The 25,785-nt window shown below is 40.8% G+C and overlaps 1 long non-coding RNA gene across 1 annotated transcript in view; it reads right to left on the reverse strand.

Annotated features, from left to right (window-relative positions):
* Positions 1–1,473: 1,473 nt before the first annotated feature.
* LOC123370653 overlaps positions 1,474–25,785 on the reverse strand; it is a 66,095-nt gene continuing 41,783 nt past the window's right edge. The window contains exon 3 of the long non-coding RNA XR_006579496.1: positions 1,474–4,577. This is a non-coding gene — a long non-coding RNA (uncharacterized LOC123370653). The remainder of the gene's footprint in view (positions 4,578–25,785) is intronic.

Below are 25,785 nucleotides of genomic sequence, written 5' to 3' on the forward strand. Positions count from 1 at the left end.
CACAGGGGTGTAGTAGAAAGGTGTGTAAAAAAAGCTTGAGATGCTTCTGTGGAAGCAACTATACAAGTTCAAAGTTATATTTGCTTGCTTACTCTTCTAAATTAGAAACAGTTTCTGGATTCAGTGACAGATTGCCCATTTTTTAAAAAAAATATTGAAGTGTATCCTGTTACTTGGCATTCATATACAGTCATAACTATTGGCATTTGCAGTGATTGTGACATATTAGACAACATTTGAAGCATATAATTTGGTACAGATTGGTGGCAAAGGGTCCTCTCAGGATGCTCCTGTTAAATGAGATATTTCATCTGCCTGATTTATTGCCAGTAATAATGTTAAAGGAAATATATTTTCCTGGAATTCTAGATGCTGTGGGTCCTCCCCTCCACCAAGAGACCAGTCCTACAGTCCGGATGCCCTTAATGCTCCCACTGTTGTCAATGGAAAATTTGCCTGCAGAAGTTGTGCAAGATCAGGCTCCAAATTGTCAAGTATATTCGTTGCAGGAAAGACAAAAAAAACAGTGGAGTCCTCTACAAGCTTAATCTTGCACCGAGTTGAGGAGAGATGGTTGGAACATTTGATTAAATTAAATGTCACCAAAATACGATGTTTCACCAAATGTTTCAGTAAGACATGTTGGTTTCAACAAAGTTTTCATTGGGAAGGAAAGGGGTGGGGGGGGGGAGGAGGGAGAGAGAGACTCATACTCTACAACCTGGTGCTTAGTGCCCTGGCCTGGGATGTGAGAAACACAAGCTCAAATCCCTTCTCTGCCTCAGAGTGATCTGAGATTAAAAAACAAAACCAACTCTGCTTTAGTAATGCAATAAGTCAGTGGGAAAGGTAGGGGTAGATGAGAGCTCTCTATACCCTACTTAAGCTATTACTTAAATCCCAAGTGAGTACCCTAACCAGCTGGGGCACCTCCCGCCCTTTCTGAAATGAGCTCAACATTCCAACAATTCCATTTTTGTGAAAACATTCAAGAGATTTTGTTGTTACTGTTGTTCCAATGCTGAATGAAAATAAATTTAAAAATCCTGAAATTGCCTCAAAATAGAATTGCCATCTTGCCATCAACTCTAGTGTTGAGAGCACTCATTTCCCACTGAAGTCTGTGAGGTTTGATAGGCTCCATAGGTTACAGGTTCTGCACCCAAATAAAGTCTTGAATGTTAATTTTTTTATTACTGATTAATAAATCAGTAAGGAAGAAGCATTATACTTTCCAGTGAGATCAACACCAAGTAAACTGCTACAAGGTTTTCAGATATTGTATGCAGGGCTGGAACACTTTATTCTGAAGAACCTACATTGGTAGTTTTTGCTCATTTGAAATTTATATTACGATATTACAACAATGTAAACTCTACAGATTTTCTTAAGTAAGATCATGAAATATTTCAGATGTTTTTATTAAAAACCTAAACCTGCTTTAATTTGCCAACCAGTTGAGTAGTTTGCTTCATAAAAATATAAAAATGACATGTACAGGTAGATTGTCACTGAATATTGTTTATGGGTGATCATCATATGGGGCCAGCCATCCATGTGCACCCTAATTCAGCATCTTATTGATTCTCCCATAAATTTTGAGCCAATCCCAGGAACTGATAGCTGTAAACATTTCCTGTACTAGGAACTCCAGCCAGGGATCCAAATTTCAGGGAAAGGCAAATTCCCTGTGTTGGTCCTTAGCCCACTCCACTCATAGATGTGTGTCACCATAGATTTGAAAAGCTCTCCCCATAGGTTTGAAAAGCTCTCCCCTTTGCCATTCTGGAACCTCTAGGAGTGTAATGTCCTCAAGAATGTAGAAAGCCTAACAATATAGAGAAGGCTTATGTAGTAAGCCATGGTTCTGCCCTTGACCCCGCCCCTTACTTCCAAAAAAAAAAAAAACATAGACCAAGGAGTCTGCAATTTGTAAACAAAAACAAACAAACAAACAAACAAACAAAAAGGAGCTTACCATTATCTGTGCAGGTTTTCACTATGATTAGCTGAATTTTGTCCCAGGAGCTTCTGAGAGCTTTGCTTTGTCCCAGACTACACTGAAGCTCAGTTTACGAAGTATCATTTTTTGCCCTTGAGATCCACAAGGTACTTTTGCCTGGGGATGCACAGATGCTGTTGTGAAACTGTGAAACAATAATGCACTTTCTTATGACTGCTGTTAGGCCTTTCGATTCTGCTAGTCTTTTCACCTTGTCAGTGTGGTCCCACTCCAGCAGGTCCCTGGGAATCAGAACTGCCAGGGACTGGTCCAAGGAGGAGTGTTGCTGTGATGAACTTATGGTGGATATTGTAGACAGGGCCAGTCTGTACCAGAAAGAGAAGGATACAAGGCAAGACGATACCCAAGTGGCAAGGCACAGACAGGCTGCAGAGCAAAAGGACAAAGTTTCAGTGCACAAGAAGAGACTTTCAGCGCAAGGAGGGGCTTGCATTCTGGAGCAGGAACATCAGCTGGGGGAAGACAGACTAGCAGAAAGACCTGTTTGAAAGGCTGCTTATGCCTATGGCCCCTAGAGTACAGAGTCCTACTGCACCCACACCACATCCCCTCCAAGGCTCCATGTGTTGCAGGCCAGGAACATTTTGGATAATTCTGTTGTTGGGTGGCCCAGGCAATTGGGACTTGACTTAACAACTGGACTGAGCAAATCTTCCCCATGCAGTCCTCCAACTCTGTACAGGCCCCCTCCTCCCTGCAGACCTCCACTCTCATGAAGCACTCTGTCCCGTGAAAAGCTCCACCTCCCTACAGTGGCACCAAGTGTGCAACAAACATGGAGGTAAGAGAAAGGAGAACAGAGGGGCAGGGGACACACAACAGTACGGGGGTTATTGTTTCAAACTGGATTCATTGTTTGCAGTGTTCATGCACTTTTTGTTAGTGGTTTTGCTGTTGGCTTTTCTGGCATTTTGGTGTGCTAATAGCAGCTGGCCTGCCTGGCTATGGTTTAATATTGTGTTTTTCTAATATATGTTCAGAAATAAAGGTTTTTATTTTATTAAGAAATGTTATTGCCATCACCGCATCTCATCATATAATGTGCATTTCAAACAATAAGGGTAAATACATGATAAGAGACAACTGGGAGGTTGTAGTCACACACTATTTCTCAATACATTTCTCTACATCAAGCCATACTGTAAATCCACAGTTCTTGTCACTAAACCCCTATACCTACTTCATAAATGGTCATGTCATTCATAACTACACTGTCTCTCCCCTCATTTCACTGCATAATGCGACAGTACCTCACTTACTGTAAAGATGGTACAAGTCCATTCATAAACAAATTATTCTTCCTCTTTCATTGGGCCATGCAAGTCCATAACATGGGAACACAGAGCATCTGATATGTGTTGTGCGGCTGCATCCTGCCCCACTTGTGATACATGTGATCTCTGGTTGAGTGCACAAGTTTGGCAATCCATAACTGTCACAAGGTCCATTCAGGGGCAAATGGCTCACCTTTAGCTTCACAAGGAGTATGAAGAGAACAGCAAGCCACAACAATGCAGACAATACTGATGACACAGGCATCCAAACATGTCTGTAAGCAGGGTCAGCAGGATAGCAGTCAGCCATACGCATGTTCAGCCACCATTGTGCATCAGGCTCTCTGAGATCAGGATACGGTTTCATAAGCCAAGGCAGAAAGGAGTATACGGGGTCCCCAGGAAAACAGTGGGGACAGAAACTCCATTTATGACAATGTCATTTGGTGGGATTAGTGTCCCAGTCAGTCCATGAAAGTAGACCTTTGATCAGTGGAAAACATGAACTTTTCTAGTGCAGCCCACGTTGGTATCCATAAATTGGTCTCTGGGGTCCGCAAGGGCTTGCGTAGTAATGGAGTAGTAGCCTTTGTGATTTGTATGCTCATGTGCTCCTTGAGGTGGGCATACTGTGGACACGCGTCCCATCAAGGGCCTGATGCAGTTTGGAAATCTCATTCTCTCAAAATCAGCAATTACTTCCAAGGATATTGTTTATGCCCCCCTCCCCCAGCTTTGGGTAACACACACACCTGATTGGCTCAGAAACCTTCACCACCACTTTACCTGCAACTGACTTTCCAACACCTAACTGGTTAGCGACAGACCTGTAGCAGTCTGGAATAGCCAGCTTCCAGACGGTTAGCAACCCACTTCTGGACCAGTACTGCTGCCCTCATGAATGTGTCATGGTGCTGGAGAGTGGGGGCACCTTGCTCACAAGGCTCCATAAAGGTAGCTTTCTTCACGCTCCACTGCTAGTTATCCCAGGGCCGCATGACAATGTGATACCACCAGTCTGTCCTTGCGGCCCTGCTCCAAAAGTGCCAGTCTACGTACAGGGCATCAGCAGCTACCCCAAGGGCCATGAGCAATATCAGCCAGATTGATTCTTCCATGTCTGCATGGTCCTCCTCCTCCATCAGGCACTTGTGGTAAGTCAGAAACCACCACTGTCCACCAGTGGATGCTCTGCCCATTTGCTGTACCGAAATGGGCAAATAAGAGAAGCTCCTTCAAATGGTGAATCCTCCATGTTTCTGGTTCCCATTACTGGAAGCCTGGAGACACAAAATATGGCTTGGTAGAATCTACTGGGAATTTTACAGGAAGTTGTCGCTGCCTGCCAAGTAGGGGGTGGACAGTCACGTTTCCCACACTGCACCACAAACCAGGGGCTACAGGAGCCACAGCTGGGAAGGGTGCTAAGAAACCTGGGATATAGTGGTTTGACTCAGGTCTACGTACTGCATGGTGGCCCCTGGAGGCCCGAGTTTAGGGCCCGGGTCCAGAAATTCTAAACCTAGGGTCAGTATGCAGCATGGATGCTCAGGCCCAAGGCTAGTAAACCCAGGGTCTGTGGACTCAAATCCCACTTATCCTGGGCTTACATTGCAGTGTAGACATACTCACTATTGCATTAGCCCATTCCCTGGACCTAATCCTGCATTATTTGCAACCACTGGGGATTTGGATACCCAGAGAAGGCAATGCTGTCTCATTCACATCAAGATTAAGTTACAAATTGGGGACAGTGAGCTTGTCTTTGTGTTTGTAATGTACAACGCATTACATAAACAATATCTTACATATTTCCTCCAATTTTATCCAGAATTCCAATCAATTCATCCTTCTGATAGATTTTTTTAGTTAAAAAGATTATCCAATTTTTAAATGAACAAATCACAAACAGCAGGTGCAGTGTGTGAAATGACTGCTGCAACTTCCATTATGGAAATGGTATAAAAAAATCTGACATTTTCTGTGCTCTTATGCTTCCAATTTGGCAAGGTGGCATCTTCAAAAGATACGTTTTGCCTTTGGGAAGTAAGCTCACCATTGACATGTGAACCATATTAGTGAAAGACAGTTACTCGTTATAGTGTCATTCATTTTAAAGTATTATTTTCTGCCTTTCATCTTTTTCTCTCCCAGTAGTAATCCTCTTAGAATTTCATTTTTAAAGACCTTGACATCACACATCCCGCAGCCTAGAGATTCACGATCTTATATAGTTCCATTGATCTCCCTCTCCAATTCCCTCTGAACAAGGCCATGTCTCTTGCCTTGGAAGGCCATCCATTACCAAGGTGACAATTATTGATTTTAATTAAAGCAGCAGAATGAAGCTGAAATTATAAAGCTGTAAACTTTCCCATTCCAAGTATTAAAATAAATGGTGCTAAGAATTTACACTGACGTGATCACATATTTATGTTTGCATATTAGGCTACAGCCAGTCCATGGAACTGATGCCGGCAGAGCTCTCCAGCAACATAATTAGTCTAGAAAAGCTGAATGGATGGTGGGGACAGCAGATAATAGTCTAACAAATTACCCGGGTAAGGGAGTCCCCATTACAGCAAGAAGCATGATAGGCAGTGATAACCACTTAATTTTTTTTTAATAACAAAGCAAGCTATTTTTCCCTTTTTGTTTTTTCCCGCATTGCCTATTTCATGTGTACAGAGAGAGAAAATCATTTGGGTTAACATTCAGCTATTCACTATTCAGCCATTTTAGCTAGGGTTTGAAATGCCCGCTGAAAGCACAGGAAAACACCACTAACTAAGAAACACTCCACTTAGAACAAGAAGCCCAGCCATAAAAAAGTCTGAAGATGGACAGTCTGTTCATTTTATCCAGCATTCTTAATATGCTTCACAAACAATAATTAAGCCTCAGTACCCCTGTCATGAAGGCAAGGGTGATATTAAGTTTCCTGAGGAGCCAACTGCTTCAGAGAGGTCATATGACTCGCCCAAATTCACTATGACTATGGCAAAGCTAGAAGAAAAGAAAACTTGGAGTCCAACTTCACAATCCAGTTATAATCAATAACTGAGCCACATTCTTAAAGATATCACACATCTGACAGATTTCAAATATAGACTGCCATTATTATAACAAAAAGATAGCGTGGTTTCAGGTATGTGGCCCAGATGCTTTTATTTTAGCTATTAGGTCTTATTGTAAAACATAATGTGATTTTTAGAACTGAGTAGATTCAAGGGAGACACTTAAGAAAAAGTATTTGGGCCATATTCTCCACTTCTGTGCTAGCAGAGAGAGGAGGTGGTTGAAGATGCCAGCATCAGCAGAAAGTGGTCCTCCTTACTGCATTATCTTTCTAGATTCTCTATATTGATATAGAGCAATGATATTTTCCTGATGAATGTGATTTATTACCTTAGATATCAATTAGCGGTTTGTCTATTAGGGCAATTTTTCTACTGCCATCAAATAGAAGGAAGCCAATATCCACATAATTATGTATGATACTACAGGTTTGGTCCATCTGTAAATCAATCTTTTTTAATATGCGCACTTTAAATACCGATGAGTTTGGGAAAAAATTACAAATAAAAAAAGCTTGCTTTAAATATACTGTAAATCAGCTATGGATGTTTAGAATGAGCCACAGACAGAGCACTGACATACAGTGTAAATGACGCAGACCCACTGTATGTGAATGGTACATCCTCTAAAGAGATTCCTCAGTTCACCTTGTACAATGCAAAGCACATTGTGTGATGTAGCAAACCATAAAAATTCCATTGAATTTCCTGCAACAGACATTCCTGTCCTGCAGGACATATGGACTTTTATACTCCAAGTGCCCATGGGCCTTGTGTTTTGATGCTCTTTAAACAGTTGCCTCAACGAGAGGAAAACATGGTCCATCTAGCCCCATTATCCTGTCTCTTGACAGTGGCCTGTACCAGAGCTTCAGGGACAGTGTATAGAACAGGGCAATTATGGAGTGATCCACCCATTCCACTCCCAGCTTCTGATAATCAGAGATTTAGGGTCACGTCCCTGACAACCTTGGCTAATAGCCATTGATATACCTATCCTCCGTGACCTTATGTACATGTTTTTTTAACCTCGTTATACTTTTGACCATCGCAACATCTCATGACAATGAATTCCACAGGTTAGTTATGTGTTGAGTGAGAAAATATTTCCTCTTGTTTGTATTACACCTGCTGCCTATTAATTTCATTGGGTGACCCCTGGTTTTTGTATTGTGAAAAAAGGGTAAACAACACTTCCCTATTCATGTTTTCCACAGCATTCATGATTTTATAGACTTTTAGCATATCCCCCACTTGGTCATCTCTTTTCTAAAATGAGCAGCCCTAATCTTTTTAGCCTCTCCTCATATGGAAGCCAGTCCATGCTCTTCCTCATCTTTGTTGCCCTTCTCTGAACCTTTTCCAGTTGCACTACATCCTTTTTGACATGGGACAACTAGAACAGGACACAGTGTTCAAGAAAGTCTTCCCTAGAATCCAGAGAAAAGAGAAAATGGTAGTGAACTAATAAAATGGGTGACCCACTTCTGCATTAAGTAGGGAGCCCATGGGGCGTTACCCCTTTGTGAACATGGACAGGATGAGATTTTGGCTTGAGTAAGAAATTTAGAGCTTAGCCTAATGTTAACTGGTTCATCTGTATGGCTGGATAATCCTATTACATCATGTTAAGGAGGCCTTATAAGAAGAATAGGTAGTGACCCGAGACTTGCTATCCCAGCCTTGGTATTAAGAAGTAGAACTAGGTTTTCCTGTGTATAGCAATCTTTCCTGTCAAGATACTGCTCCATGTCTCACTCTAGGCTGGTAGAATTAAATCACCTTGTGGTAATATTGAACAGAAGCAGATATTGATTAGAAAAGTGTTTGCAGTTTAGGAGACCCACAAAAGAGTGACTCAGCAATCTCTTAATTGGATATGTTCAGCACTTGAAGACTGATATCTATCTCCATTTAGGAGTGCCAATATTGTGGAGGCAGCTACATAAAATGTTTGGCACAGTGTGATCCCAAACGCTTCCCCCTGCTGTTTCATATGGCTATTGAAAAGCAAAGCCTGTTCCTGTTTTGGGTCAGATCATGAGTCCAGTGGTCATTTAGCAAGTAATATAATGGTTTCATTTTCCAAGATACTGATCATCCATGGCTCTCGCTGAAGTTTTTATCAGTTGCAGGGGCTCAACACCTCCGGGGGGAAAAAATAGGCTCTCAAGTGTTACAAGTGTCCCATCTTGAATAATACAAGAGATGATGCCTCTAGCTTGTTTCTTTTCCAGAGAGTTAGCCCTGGACTATGTCTGATCAAGATGGTGATTGTTTAAAGTACTGTTGGCAGCCATACATCTCAGCTCTGGAGAAAGAAGGACTGAATATGCTGTAAGGCAGCAGTGCTCAACACTGTTGTTCAAGTTTGAAGTTTTAAACATTTTCTTGACTAATGGGGGTGAATAAGGATGAGGCCTGGCAAACTGGATGAGATGGTTGTAGTGATGACAAAAGGCTTGCAACTTTCCAGATAATTCATTTAAAGTCTCAATAACTGCTACAAATGTGAGTGTAAGCCACTATGTCCCTCCCCACAAAAGCTGATATACAGAAGAGGCAAAATAGGAAATGCAAGGCCCATGCTTTCAGAAAAAAACAACATGATTTTGATAAAGGAAAGCAATTATCCCTCTCCTTCTGTTGTGCAAATCAGAGCATTTGTACTTCCAAAACAAAAAAAAGGCTTAAGAAAGAAAGCCTTAAGTCTGGAGTCTAGTAAATCACTACTTTAAAAATAGAGGTGAGATATTTATATTAAGCAATTTCCAAAATGTATGCACTTACCCCTGTTTGTTTTATTCCTAAACATGGCCCTGAACCAAAACCCAGATTTCAGCTGAGTCCCTCAGTCCGATCTAGTCAATGTTTGAAAGAGCACTACATTAAAGCACACTAGGAACTGTTCATTCTCATCAGCAGGATCTGTACGGACCAATTAATATGCAACACCTTAGTGAGCTTTGGAAATCCCACTCCTAGAGTGCACATTGTCTATGGTGTAGACAAGCCTTAAATCCATTTGCACCAGGGTGGATTTGTCCCATAATGTTTACTGGACATAAGCAGAATTAGATTAAAGGTGTGTCATTAGTGCCATAGCAATCATTTGTTCCTCTGTATGATTTTTTGTAGAATATTAATAACCAAGCTTTACCTTTTAGCTTTCATGTTAAGGAAGCATAACAATGTTTGTCCTTTACTCAGTTTATGATAAAAAGCCACTTTAAGGTTGTATTAGCTGTTCCTTTTCCTGAGCTGTTAGTCTAAAAGTATAGGATCCTTAAAAAAAAAGGGTATGAAACACACTGGCTCAATGCAGCTATTCTTGGGCAAAGCATTCATAATTAGATATTACTTTGGAGAAAGGGCAATGCTTCATCATAAGATGAAGTGTTATCTTTGATATCTTTGTGTGCACTCAGTGGAACATTCCCACTGATTGTGCTTCTAATCTAAGAGAATTTGGCAGGTTTGCCCTTTTTCTAGTGAAATATATTCTCTTCTGGGAGACCTCTACCAACACATATAGAGAATTTTTATGTCTTATTAAGGTTGTTCGCTGATATTTGTGGTTTCTTAAATAAACACTAGATTATTATTATAGGTGAATTCTACATTTACTTAGAGGTAGACTATGCTGAAAAAGAACTCGGTAGGAAACCTAGAGGATCTAGGCATTATCTGAACAGCAGACTCACCATTGTGTGAGAATTACTGATGAACAAAATGCAGTCACTTCAAGAGCAGTGCAACCACTTGGGATTAAGTACAGGGCATTTCAAGGGCCCAGGAGAGCCTTGAAATTCCAGTTGCCATTTCAGGGTTGCTTCTCAAAAAGAACATGGAGCTCCCACAGCCATTTTAAAGTTTAGATTGCAAAGGCAGATTTGAGAATGAACAAAACTCAAAAGCAATACTTAACATTGCCCTTGTTATTTTTCCCTTCCCTCAAATGGCTACAGGAAATTGCTCCTTCTGTGGAACAAAATAAGGGAAGGGTTGGCCGTGAGTGGTATCAAGATTTCATGTCTTCTATGATTAAAGTAGATGCAAGTCTGCCTCACTTAATGGAAAGACAAATTCTCTTGACTTCAATTACATACATTTATCTTCTGTTCAGGACAAATAACTCATTGGTCTCCGGGGTGGTAGTTGTGTTCTTCTTAATGCTAAAATTTATGAAACCATCACCTCTGGAGAACAACAAAACTCAGGTCTCTTTTAGTCAGCCCTCTCGCTTGAAGTGCCCAATTTCCAACATTTTAACCTCAAGCTTTGCATTTGTAATTAAAACTTAATTTTGTGCTTTAATATCATGAGAAAATAATGCAATATTTGAAAAAATGACTTGTCCAGATAATTGATTGAACACACAAGTTAAAGTTAATTGAAAACTAAACCCAACTAATGGAACTTTGCAGATCATTCTAAAACAAGTGAAAACATAGCATGTAGCGAATGCCATTGGACCAAACAGAGAAACAATTGCCTAGCTAGAAGGAAACTAACTTATGATAACTTAGTCTTTTTTTCAGCTCTCCCCAAAATATACACCACACCTGCTCCCTTAGGCTTACACATACTTACCAATATGGGAATTACTTACTAATTTGGTCCAGAGAATTTAAGGGTAGCTATGTTGGTGTAGCTCACACACTTAAAAGCTGGAGGAGAAGTGTAGTAGGTAAAGCAACTAAAAGGAAAAAAGTTTAAATTAAACTTCTTGAAGTACCCTACTGCCTAATTTAACCAACATTTTATTTCTGGGCTCCTCAAAATGCCAGTTAGATTCTTATATTCATTCATTGGTCATTAGTAATGCTGGACAAAAACTTATCAAAATTGTTTTGACTAAACAAAAATTATCACAAAAAGTATCTGCTTTCTGTGGAAAATACTGACTTCTGATTTAAAAAAAGTATTGAAAACCAAACAGTTTCAGATTGAAACTGCACATATTGATTCAGATATGCCATTGTGGTGCCTCATGGGAGTTATACTATGGGTACTTCTTCCCCACTCACCCACATTCTTCTATGGGCCAGACTCCCCAGCCAGACTAATCTCCCATAATGCACTGCAATACAGACTACATCTCCCATGATGCAGTGCAGGGTGGGGGAGTGTGATATGCCATGGGAGATATAATCCATTTGGGGAGCCTGGGCCACACAAGAGAATGGGGAAACCCAAACTACAATTCCCATGGCAGGATTTCAAAGGTTGGTTTTCACTAGAAGTTTTCCAGTTTTGGATTTTTCATTGACAAAGTTGAAATTTTTCACAAGGTTGGGAGGGGGAGAACATTTTCCAGTAGGTTGTAGTTATTAGGTCTAAGAGTCTAATTGTGTCTCAGTGAATCTGAAGAGCTATTTTTTAACCACTTCACACATAACCTCTGAGTTTGTCCCAATAGGTTTTAATTAGCAATATATTAAATTTTAAAACAATATTAAACAAGTGTTTTATATGTATTTGCATGCATTCCAAAAGCAACCTAGCCTATCCAGTTTAAGATGACATATGGTCTAATATAATCTGCTTGTTCGTAATTTATTTTTCCTAATTGGAAATAACCAGATCATAAAGCACTGTTTTCATTCCCAATATTTGTGCCAAAAGATACAATTTTTTATTATGATTAGTGTCCCAGCTATACCTTATGGATACAAGCCAGAGTGTTAATCCTTGGTTTAAGTATTAAACATATGTATCAAGTACAGCCAAACCTCAAACAAGAATTAGAATTTGTGACCTTCAAGTACAAATTTATAATCGTGACATTTATAAATGAATCTTTAAGGTTAATTAAATGACATGCTGTTGGATACATGGTTACCCTCAGCTGAATAAGTTTTTCCTTTATATGCTGCAAGTCCTTATTTAACCTCCCCATCTCTTTAAAAGTCTCTTGCACTGCCAATTTGCATATGCCAAATGAACACCACAAGCAGAATAAATATGCACAAGTATGTGCAAACACAGGCAGTTAAACTTCACATGTCATTTCAATGTCAGACATCCTGGTGACTGAAAACTAAATTTTGTAGATGTTTCTAGTAATGCTTCTGTACCTACTGTAAAGATGCAAAGCCTAATACATATTTTTAAAACGGGAGGGGGGGGGAACGACTACATTAATGTGCCCTAGAGAACTGTTAGGGTTCACTTAGGCCAGTTAGTATGTGACACACTGGTGCAGACTAAAATTTACATCCCACTGGTGTGGACTAAAGCGTCATGTAAACAAGCCCTGATAGAAAACTATACACAGGAATCATTTGTCCCTTCGCTGCAGTGCAGCCAATTTCAGAAGTGTGGTGCTCCATTGGCTCAGCAACCAAAAGCAACATTGCCAGAGAGACTAAGGCAAGTAATTTCATACTCAAGTGAAACTGAAGCTGAAATTTTTCAGCTTATTTAAATAGGCAGAATTTAATTAGAGAAAAAAAATGGCCTGGATAACAAGATTAACAAATCTACACTTCCAAGAGTAACATTGTACAAGAACTACACAGGGAGAAGCCAAAACAGTAACAAAAAAACATGTCCCTTTCAGAAGGCCTCCAAGCCAAGCCTGGCTGACAGAGTTCCAGTTTCTTTTATTCTAGGAGGCAGGCAGACTTTCTCCCTTTGCCTTAGGTGTCAGGTCAGGGCAGGAGCCACTTAACCCAGTTCATAAAGCCCTTACCTCAGAGCTACCAAACTTATAGAGAGAAAAATAAAGTCTAGTGATCTGAAGCATGAGGGGCTTGCAACCTGTAGCAGCCAACGTGGATTCTAGTCCCATCTCTTGCTTGGCTTCCTTTTCCTGTCTACATAGCCCAACCCCAAAGGTGGGCAAAGTGCACCTTGATTGGACCCAGGCTGTCTTGGCTGTAAGCTCCAGACTGTCACATAAAGAGGTACTATGCCTCACCACAGCTATGAAACCTTTAATGACAACAAGTAATACAAATTCTTCACTTTTATATGCTATTAGCAAAAATGGAACCTTCAACAGCACTATGATCTCTGCCACCACCAGAGGGCACTGGTTCAATGGTGATTCAAAGAGAAGCAGGATACCTATATGATCACAGGCACCACTTTCTGTATCTTTACACTTTCCTCAGAGCAACTACTGAGGCTGGGTCTGGAAGCAGATTACATGTGAAGGCATGGTGGAAGACTCACACTGGCTGAGAAAGCAGTTAAATCCCCTCAGTTAGTAGAATCCAACAGGAGCAAGGCTGGATTAAGATATAAATACTACCGGCCCATATCTAGAACCTTAGTTTCTGGTGTCAGGTGAACACATCATAAATCTCAGATATTTCATTTTTAAAAGAAGTTTCTGTCCCTCGTTGCAAAGAACAGTTCGCAAATGTGAGCTGAGTTTAACTGATGCAGTGATGTCTGCTTTGGTCTGCAGAGAACCTGAAACAACCGGATGTGAGAGGTGTGACTCACCCAGTGCGTCTAAACGCATTTTTAACTCCAAGACCATGTCAGCACTGCCCCAGGTGACTCTGTGCATGACAGGAGGAGATGAGTACAGCAGGCCCAGCCCATGCAGCCAAGCTTCACAGCTAGAGATTCAGCATTTATGGAGCCATTGAGCCAGATTTACAGCTCCCTGAATCATAGAATCAGAGGGGTAGAAGGGACCACAAGAGTCAAGTGAAGAGGCAGTATGTGATGAGCACACAGGGAGAGTAGGAATCACCTGCAGCCCACATGTGACTACATCTCCCTCCCGCCCCCCACAAAAAAGACCCCAAACAAAGTCCCCCTACAAAAACCTGCCACACACACACCAGTAGCCGCCTCACCAGCACAAATCCTCCCATCATTCTCCCCATGTTCAGAGTCCCACAATCCTTTGTGGATCACGGTATATAGTAGGTTGTGAGATGATTCTTCTGCCTTTACGTACATAGCAGACCAAAATATTTGAGAAACGCTGCCTTGGAATTCTCTGGGCAAAATACTGACATGGCTGTACTACCAAGATGATAGCAGAGACTGATGGCATAATTTCTTGCATGGCCTCTTCATAGTTGAAATATTTTGTCCCACCAGAAACAAGTTTAACAAAATACTTCGTTTTCCTTTTTAAACTAGAAAAACAAGCCATCTGATTGGCTAGCTGACTTAGAAAAACGTCTTAAAATAAGAGTGAGGATATTCAGTTTACCTAACCTGCAAGAGACAGGTAGTTTATTATATAATAAATATTTGTGCCAAAAGATAAATATACACACACCCTTCAATGAGTGATCAAACGCTTGAAGTGAAGATATGTAATTATTCAAAAACCATTATAACAAAGAAAGATTTAACACAGACCTAAAATTAATGGGATATGAAGCTTGTCACTACTAGCTTATTCTGAAACAAACCCAGATCATTAATGAGCAGCTACTCAGTGACCTATGGGAAGAACTGGTGGCTTCAGTCCACTTCTTTGAGTATCTAATTGTCAGCTCTAGTAAAAAGACCAAATATTAAATAGAGTCTAGAGATTAAAATCTTCAATACAGTCAAGATGATTGCTAGTGGTCTGGTTTGAAATGCATTAGAAGAGGAAATGGACAGAGCTAGCATTGCTGCTCACTCTGATATTCTTCTTGAGTGAGTATCAGGCTTCAGTTTCAACTGATGCCTTTTTGGCATGTTCCATGAATACTGAAATTTACCAGGCAAAGAAGAAAACATTTAGCTTAACTGGTACCTCTTAAGATCAATACCTAAATAATTAACATATTTATTAATACTACAGCTGTGTATAACACCAAACACTTCCAATCCAGGTCTATAGATAGGTTATGTGGGGAGTTAAAAGATAAAGGCATTACACTTGGTGCAGTTCTCGGATGTGAAAGGGAGAGAAATGAACTGAAAACCATTGACACAATAAAACAATATAACAGAGAGTTTTATGAAAATTTACAGGCAATTGATCTACATTATAGTACATTTTTCAGCTATTTCACCAAACGAAAAGGTAATTTGAACAGAAAAAGTGTCATTTGGCCAGTGGCCTAAGCAAGAATACTGTGGTAACCCACATTTCTCTTTGTAGTTAATGACAGTTGTGAGTATTCAATACTTAAAGATCTACTTTAAAAGAATGGCTAGCACATACATGGGATTAAGTAGTGAAGTTTGCAATAGGATCTGAACAGCAAAGCATAAATAGATTTGGACTCATTGTTCCTACAAACCAATTCATAGAAAAAACTGACAGAAGCATTTCCTCATGCTATGAGCCTTTTTGGTGAGAGAGAGTTTGGTTCTCTTTCCCCCCTTCAACCATTTTCACTTCTTGTTTTACACAAACTAGAAGTACTGTAATACTATGCAACTAATAGTTTCTGGAATTTCTGATTGAAAAATTGGAAATCTCAGTCAATGAATCTGATGTCAAACCCACAGATAAATAGCTGAACTTTTGACTTCAATGGGAATGACAACATCCAGTGAATATTATATGTAGAGCTGAGCAAGTAAGTGGTTTCTCAATTTGGTATATCACCCGGAAAAGAAAAGAAAAAAAAATCAGAAAAAAATTGTTTGCTTAGAATTGAAATTGTTTGGATAGAAATGTTTTGAATGTGTCAATTCCAATCAACATCTTTCAAAACAAAACGTTAGCAATGTTCATTCAGAAAATGTTGAAATAAGCTATTTTATGACTATTACTGCTTCTCCTGCTCCAAAACTTTTGATCACTGGACATTCACTGATGCCTACAACATGTTAGCTAGCAGGCATTATCTGGGCATGTTCACCTTTGTGTGCATTCTGTTGACCAAATAAAGTAGCCCTATGAGGAATAGATGGGGCATTGCATGCAAAGCCATGCTACGTAAATCCATACATGACTATAGGATCATCTTTCTTTACACATCAATTTCGGGGCCAATTTAGCAATGTAGATGGATTACATTCTGATATAACACAATTTCCTGTAACAATCGTGTGCTTCTACCAGTATATAGAAAAATAAAAACATTGTTTCTACAGTTTACTGTGGCTATAAGAGAAATGTATACTCTCTTGTGATCCACCCAGAAGTATTACAGTTTAAGTAGCAACACAAGTGATCTGGAAAATCAGCACAGAAATTGGACAAACATTAACCAAGGGCTTTCAGGTCCCATTTCACACTGTTAAATTAAATAAATATTGAGTAAAAGAAGATAGCGTATCCAGAATATCTCTATAGAGAGAGTTCAGACTGGCCTGACTCTGAAAACAGGGGCTGCCAAAGACTGGTGTGAGATAGAGAGAGTAGTCTATAAGGTCAGCAGATGGATTTTGAACCACAGTTACAGTGTAAACAAAATGCTTACATAGCCTTTGCTGCTTCCTCCATCAGCAGAAAGCTGAGAACTACAGCACAGTTAATTAAAGTAAATTGGAAACTCAGGCTGATAACTATAAATATTTCATTTGTTTCAAAGCCCATTTAGCCAAATTGCACAATATTAATTGAGAGAGTCCATACACACACAAAGACAATTATCAATACAACTAGAAATCTGGTGTTCAGAAGAAAAACTTGAAAAGTTCACTACAGGGCAACAAGTCTTAATAGGGGTAAAAGTGGCTGCTCAGCTAGTCATTTTGCATATCTCAGTGTCTGGGTGCCCAAGCACACACCTGAAGGGAATCTGGTTTCTTGATGAGGTGCTCAGCAAATTCTGAAAATCAGAACCTTTTAATATCTTAACATTGAGGCACCCAAAATCATAAGCCATTTTTGAAAATCTTAACCACGGTGTTTTAAAGAGATAGTCGGGGCAAACATTTGCATAAATAGGTTCACCAAGACTACATGAGAGAGCATGTGGTCTGTTTAGGAAGAGGGGGACATGCTACACATCACAAATTGGGGCAAAGTTGGCCAAAAAGTTTTATGCTGTCTTTTTCCTTTATTTTCTTCATCTAAATAAATAAATCCACTATTTTGCTCTTGAAGACCCTTACCTTAAATATTTCATAGAACTGCGTTCCTACATCATAAAAAACAAGCAATTCCTTATGTATACATTTATGATACTTAACAGTTTTAGCTGAGTTGAGTCATTGAAATCTTTGAGTTTTTAAAAAATAAATTTTGCAATTTCACTGGCTTTCTGATTCTGGAGTCTTCAATGTTCACATTTTCAGCTTCTGCCTGAAACCATGAAAACTAGAAAAAACTTATTTTTAAATGAAAGCTCATATTTTTCCCATAATCACAAGAGTCCAGAAGTGGAGTCTTTATGCAAACACCTCCAACATTCAAACTCTCAAGATAAAATTTTAAGAGTTGACAACACTGATGAACTCAAAATCAAAGTCAAGATATTGTGAAATAAGACAAAAAGAAGGGGGACACAAACTTCCTTGAACTCAAACAGCTGAATTATGCACAGATGTCATCCTGGCATTGCATTCAACTTCAGACACATTGTACAGAGTATCTTAAAACATATCTCTCTCCTTAATATAGGTTTCTTTGTGTGCAAGAGTATTATTTATATTTCCCACAGAACACAGATCCAAGGTTAACAAACACACAGAAAGAATGTACAATATCATGCAAATACATTCTCTGAAAAGAGACCCCATTAAGATTACAAGCATCTGTAGGAAGGTTAAGCTAAAGCTGACATTCATATGCATTTAGAGAGAAAAAAAGGAATTAGTGAAAATGTTAAAAAGGCAAGGTTGTTTTTCCCAATTTATCTTGAAAAGGATGATTAGCTACTATGTCCTGAATTCTAAAGTAGCATGAGAAACATTATACCTCTACAGCATTGAATAATCATCAAAAAGGTTTCATTTGGAACTCATATGCAGTCCTCTCCCTTTTTACATTCTTTATGATACTTCATAGAAGAGCATTAAAAGGAAATAAAAGTTATCTATACATAATACACTTTTTGTAGTTAAGATTATTAACCTTTGCTACGTTCCTGTCTAGCTATGAAAAAATTTTGGTATGAACACACACACACTTTGGTTTCTTAAAGAAGTATTTGATTCCAATGCAATTTCTATGAAGAGTTGAGACTCATTTTATTCTGTTATCCTTGAGCTCTAGTTAAGGGAGAATGATATATAGAGAAGATCTAACAGGGAACTGCAGGAGTTCTATGAAGAACCCGGTATAATAAATGTAGTGAAACCCCAAAAATTCCAGTGAGCAGGGCATGCAGTTAGGATGATCAACCAGACAAGCTAAGCATCTCTTGGAAGGATATCCTTACCATTTTCTTAAATAGAGAACATAGAGAGATAATACTGAACAAGTCCTAAGATCTCTTAACGTGGATTATCAATGGGGGAAATATGCCCTTGACAGAAAAAGGTGGAGGTAAATTTTGAGAGTAGCCAAGGATCTCCATGGTCTACAGACCCACAGAGTAGCAGAGTAGTTGTACTCTAATGTGTCATTGGGCTTAACTTAATGGGGCACGACACTTAGGCCTGGTCTACTCTACAGGGTTAGGTCGAATTTAGCTGCATTAGGTCGATTTAAAAATGACTGCATCCACACAACCAACCCCGTTCCGTCAACCTAAAGGGCTCTTAAAATTGACTTCTGTACTCCTCCCCGGCGAGGGGAGAAGCACTAAAATAAACCTTGCTGGGTCGAATTTGGGGTAGTGCGGACGCAAATTGATGGTATTGGCCTCTGGGAGCTATCCCAGAGTGCTCCATTGTGACCGCTCTGGACAGCACTTTGAACTCCAATGCACCAGTCAGGTACACAGGAAAAGCCCCAGAAACTTTTGAATTTCATTTTCTGTTTGGTCAGTGTGGTGGCAGCACTGGTGACCATGCAGTCTCCCCAGAATTGCAAACAAGCTCCAGCATAGACCGAAAGGGAGACACTGGATCTGATTGCTGTGCAGGCCGAACTCTAATAAAAAAGAAATGCAAATATATTTGCCAAAATCTCACAGGGCATGTTGGACAGAGGTACCATAGGGACACACAGCAGTGCCTTGTGAAAGTTAAAGAGCTCAGGCAGGCCTACCAAAAGACAAAGGAGGCAAATGGTAAGGTAAGGAACCCCATACATGCTGCTTCTATGATCAGCTCATGCCATTCTAGGTGGGGACCCTACCACTATCCGTGGACACCTACAATGGGGGAGTCTCATGCAACAGGGAGGGAGGATTTTGCGAATGAGGAGGAGAATGCACAGCAGGCAAGCGGTGAATACGTTCTCCCTGGCAGCAAGGACCTTTTCATCACCCTGGAGCCAATACTCTCCCAAGGTGGGATCCCCGACCCTAAAGCCGGAGAAGGCACCTCTGGTGAGTGCACATTTGTAACTATAGTACAGGGTTTAAAAGCAATACTGTTTAATGTTTGATTTGCCCTGAAGAACTGGGATGCATTCGCGGCCAGTACAGCTACTGGAAACATCTGTTCACATGTCTGGGGATGGTGCAGGAATCCTCCAGGGACATCTCCATGACGATGTTCTGGAGATACTCTGAAAGCCTTTGCAGAAGGTTTCTGGGAAGGGCTGCCTTATTTCGTCTTCCACGGTAGGACACTTTACCACGCCAAGGGAGTAGCAAGTATTCTGGAACCACACAAAAGCATGGCAGCGAATGGTCCTGGGTTTTGGTCACATTCAAGCAACATTCGGTCTATATCTTTCTGTGTTAGCCTCAGCAGAGTGATATCATTCATGGTCCCCTGATTGAAATAGGGGAATTTTTGTAAGGGAACAGTAAAAGGACCCCGTTCATGCTGGGCTGTTTGACCTTGGCTAAAAGGGAATCATCCCAGAGAATAGCCATATGGCAGGGGAAGGGGTGAAGGGATCATCCCGGAGAATAGCCATGTGGTGGGGTGGGGATAGGTGTGTGCTGCGCATCCACCGGAAAACCGCAGCCCCGCCTTTTAAATGTGAAACCCAACCCGTTGCTTGCTCTGGGAAAGGAGGGTGCTGCAGTTTGAAAACATTCCCACATGTTATGAAGGTGTAAGAAGCCAATCCCACGTACCAAAAGGCTTAGCATGGCTGCCTGGAAACCGAATTCTGTTGCCCAGCCAGGTGTGATGTGTCACCATACTGGCAGGTGCTCAATATAAAAGGCAAAATGCAACCTTGTACCTAAAGCACATGTGCTGTCTGCTATGAATTGATTGATTCACTGTGAAAGAGTTTCCCTTTTGTTCTCAGAAATGTATCATCTTAAATTTTACTCTCCCTTTTTATCTCCCCCCAGGTGTAAATGTTTCTCTGATCCCCCTATCATCTCCATCCCCGAGGTTATCGCAGATTATAAGGTGAAAAAAACTGCATTCATGATGACATGTTTTCCGAGCTCATGCAGTCCTCCAGCACTGATAGGGCACAGCTTAATGCATGGAGGCATTCAGTGGCAGAGTCCAGGAAAGAATTAAGTGAGCGTGAGGAGCGGAGGCAGGACGTGATGCTGAGGCTAATGGGGGAGCAAACAGGCATGATGAAGCGTCTGTTGGAGCTGCAGGAAAGCCAACAAGAGCACAGACCCCTACTGCATTCACTGTACAACCGCCTCCCCTCCTCCCCATGTTCCATAGCCTTCTCACCCAGATGCCCAAGAACGCGGTGGGGGAGGCTCCGGGCACCCAGCCACTCCACTCCAGAGAATGGCCCAAGCAACAGAAGGCTGTCATTCAAACAGTTTGATTTGTAGTGTGGCTACAATAAACAATGTGGCCTTGTCCTTCCCTCCTCCGCCATCCCACCCAGGCTACCTTGTCTGTTATCTCATTTTTTTTAATTAAAAAAGAAAGCAATAGTTACTTTATTTCAAAGGGGGGAGGATGGTTGGCTTACAGGGAATTAAAATCAACAAAGGGGGTGGGTTTGCATCAAGAAGAAACACACACAACTGTCACACCGAAGCCTGCCAGTCATGAAACTGGTTTTCAAAGCCTCTCTGATGCACAGTGTGCCTAGCTGTGCTCTTATAATTGCCCTGGTGTTTGGCTGCTCAAAATTGGATGCCAGGTGATTTGCCTCAACCTCCCACCCCGCCATAAACGTCTCCCCCTTATTCTCACAGATATTATGGAGCACACAGCAAGCAGCAATAACAACGGGAATGTAGGTTGCGCTGAAGTCTGACCTACTCAGCAAATAGTGCCAGCGAGCTTTTAAATGTCCAAAGGCACATTCTACCACTATTCTGCACTTGCTCAGCCTATAGTTGAACTGCTCTTTACTACTGTCCAGGTTGCCTGTGTACGGCTTCATGAGCCACGGGAGCAAGGGGTAGGCTGGGTCCCCAAGGATAACTTTTGGCATTTTAACATCCCCAACAATAATTTTCTGGTCTGGGAAGTAAGTCCCTTCTTGCAGCTGCTCAAACAGCCCAGAGGTCCTAAATATGTGAGCATCATGCACCTTTTCCAGCCATCCCACGTTGATGTTAGTGAAATGTCCCTTGTGATCCACCAGTGCTTGCAGCACCATTGAGAAGTACTCCTTGTGGTTTATGTATTCGTTGGCACGGTGGTCCGGTGCCAAGATGGGGATATGCGTTCCATCTATCACCCCACCACCATGACCTGCACATTTCCCTTGATAACAGAATGTCAATGATTGAATTGGCTACTTGGATCACAGCAACTCCCACAGTAGACTTGCCCGCTCCACATTGATTCCCAACTGACAGGTAGCAGTCAGGCATTGCAAGTTTCCACAGGGCTATCGCCACTCACTTCTCAACTGTCAGGGCAGCTCTCATCTTGGTATTCCTGCGCTTCAGGGTGGGGGAAAGCTACTCACAGAGTTCCAGGAAAGTGGCCTTACTCATGCGAAAGTTTCACAGCCACTGTGAATCATCCCATACCTGCAACACTACTGCATAGTCATAATCCCACCAGTCTGTGCTTGTTTGCCTGGCCCAGAATCAGCGTTCCACTGTATCAGCCAGCCCCAGTGCCACCAGTGGGACTAATGATGTCCCAATTGCCACAGCCCATGCTTTCAGGAACTTGTGTGTCCATGTCCTCATCAAAATCCTCCTCGTGCTGGCGTCTCTTAGCCCAGTTTTGCATATACTCCAGGATAATGCGCGAGGTGTTTACAATGCTCACAACAGCAGCGGTGACGGTGAGCTGAGCAGGCTTCATGCTTGCTGTGCTATGGTGTCTGCACGGGTAACCTAGGGTAAAAGGCGCGAAACGATTCTCTGCAGTTGCTTTCATGGAGGGGCGACTGACGTCATGTACCCGAAACCACCCACAACCCATCCGTCATTGGGAACTTAACCCAGAATTCCAATGGGCAGCGGAGACTGTGGGAACTGTGGGATGGCTACCCACTGTGCACCATTCTGTAAGTCAATGCTAGCCACAGTAGCAAGGACGCACTCTGCCGACTTAATGTGCTTAGTGTGGACATACGCAATCGACTGTATAAAATCAATTTCTAAAAATCGTCTTCTATAAAATCTACCTAATTTCGTAGTGTAGACATACCCTTAATTACTTCCCTCTGGTGTAGTAAGTTAGTTGTGTTAATTAACACAATATAAAGAAAGGGCACCTTTCCTTCTTATTTGCGCTTATTAGATTTTCAGTCAATTGAGCTCTGGTTACTGTCATGTAAATTTAAAGTTATATGGGACTAAATTACTCTTTCCCCTTTTGACCTGAGTGGCTAGTCAAAGTTGAGGACCTCAGGGATGTTCCACTGTCTGTAAATAAGATTGCATCAAACAAAATTCAAGTGGCTGTAAAAAGTCCCACTTCTCTGAACACAGGAGGAACAAACAACAGGTGATGGCTTCTTGGTTTACAGCCTCAAGACACTTTAGCCAGCATCAGATCCAGAACCTTCCTCTAGGCTTCTTGACGGTCACATCATGCTTAGTGGCTGCTCTTTGGCTCTCTTTCTGCATCTAAGTCTCTGTTAGTTTGTCTGTTCCACCTTCTTTCCCTCTCATGCACATCTCCTCCTAGCAAAACCCCTATTGCCTTCAGTGTGTGGGGGGGAAGGGGGGCTTAACTTATCCCAACACGTATATTAATAGTATTGTAGAAGCAGAGAAAAGGATAAAGGGAATTTGAACACAGATATCTTAACTTTTAGAAATAAAGTAGGAGTTAGGCTAACACTAGCTCTAATAACACAAGATTTCAGGCAGGGCCTGGGCAAGTGGAAAGCAAGTGGAACAAAAAACTGTAAGAGATACTGTTTTTTGACCTTGTGTTAGATAAGAATGGAATACAGACTGTGGCAGGAACTGCTGAGAAAAGTAAGATATCAGAAGGAATATGTATAAACAAGATGTGGCAGTTGATCATTATTGTCTGTAACAAAAGGTATAAATGCTTGTCCTAATTCTTTATCTAATGGAGATCTGCCTGGGACAGGGGTGTACTCTCCCCTTGCAAGTGTCAGGGAAATAAACTGTCTCTGACTTGTTGCAACCAACCTGAGAGGTTTGTGATCCAGGCTGTCACCAGCTCCTCTCAGCATAACCTTACCTTCCAAGGATTGCACAGTATATGCTCCTGAAATATTAAGTGTGGCACAATAAATACATATTTCATAACCAGATACTCACCTAAGAAGCATTACCCCTATACACTGGCCATAAATTCCTTCAGAAATGAATACTCAAGCATGCAAATGTAAATGATTGTGTGGTTTAGGCAAGAGTGAATGACGTGAACCACATCTTTCCCCCTTCTCCTCCTGTTACGGTTATTTGTTGTTACTACTTCTGCCAGTGTGTGTAAAGATGCCACTGGTTTGTATAGGGGAGGGGAAATCTAATTTCACATCCGATTCAGTTTCCAAGAAATAAGTTGCCTGCTAGGGTTGCATTTATTCAAACTGTTTGTAATGCATTCCAAACAAACTAAATGACAAAATGTCACTCTTATCTTTGAGACAACCTTTTGCAGGTGACAAGGTGATTTCCAAATAGAAATCGATAAACTTGAATGCATACTTACCCTGTATATAGGAACAAGCCAGCTAGCCATGGAGTGGCCACCATTTTGATTAGAACATGACCCATCACCTCATCTCCAACTGAATCCTGGTAAGTATATAGCTGCATTCCTTTAGCTAATAATTATAGCAAAGGGAAAGGATCAGTTGTACTTTGTTACCTCAGCTGATGGCCTTTTCTGTCCTACTGCTATACATGACAGCATTTGCTAAATAGGGTTGGGATGTCTCACACACGTATGGTGGCCCTGTGCACCCTGAAAAGGCCTGCAGCATGTTACAGTCCACTTGATATAGTGGGAATTAATTCCATCATTCTGGCTATATGTGAGCCCTCACAGAAAGTTACAGGTATCATTTTAGCACATATTTTATTTTCCTCTCATCTTTATTTGAAACGTTACATTAAACATTAATATAATGAAGATAAAACCTAATCATGACTGGTTGGCCAGCAAACACACAAAAGCCCATCTACATGCCAAGTATTTCCAGCTGTACAGAGCTCATCCATCCGTAGTGCATGCCACACCACAAGTCAGCTGCTTTACTTAGAGACCCTTCACCCAAGCCACAATAAATCCAAAACAAATGTTCTTGCTACTTTTGCATTCTTTTTTCTAATGTTTCCATCCTCCGTAATAAAACTGAAAGCTGCCTTTCCGGTAAGTCAGAAATTTGGTACTGAGCTATTGTTCGACTTATTATTGCCCAAGATTCACAGTCACAAAAACCCACACAAGTAGCAGGATATTGAACTAAAAATTTATAGCTCTAAGAAATTATAGTGTATGTTGCCATTTGTCAACTTAATTGGATATTAATAGTAGAGTGTGCATTGCCAGCTTTCATATCAAATATACATGCTATATATTTATTAAATATAATTCATTCTCCTGAAGTCCTAATGAGGGCTGCTTAATTCCACCTTTAATCAAACTTCTAACAAATCAAAAGACTTGGCAATGAATTGAACAGGTTTTTCAGGTGACATTTTCTTGTGTGTATCAACCAGAGCTTTTTTAGTCTGATTTTACTCACATTTCTCTCTTTCCACATATATTTTCCTCCTCATTTACATTTATTGCTGTAGCAACTCAGGAATCTAAAGATAAATGGGATTCAATGTTCTGATGTTCTCATTGTTCAGTTCACCAATTTTTTGTGTGGATTCAATTTTACCTGGGGATATTAGTTTTTCTCTGACTGGTGAGCAAATAAGTCATTTTAAACAGGGATCTCACAAACTTGTTTTTAAAAAAAGCCCACTGATCACCTTAATTATTTTTAAAAGCTAAATTTAGGTTTCCTTTTTTGTGAGGAAATTCAGACATGGGTATCAGGTTCCAAATTAAGAAGAACAATTAGTAGCACTTAACATGTACCAGTTCCCTGGTTAGCAACCCTTAACAGCATACATAGCTATATGAATATCTACTAGAGCATAAG

This window comes from Mauremys mutica, chromosome 1 (genome assembly GCF_020497125.1).
Source record: "Mauremys mutica isolate MM-2020 ecotype Southern chromosome 1, ASM2049712v1, whole genome shotgun sequence".
Taxonomy (NCBI): Eukaryota; Metazoa; Chordata; order Testudines; family Geoemydidae; genus Mauremys; species Mauremys mutica.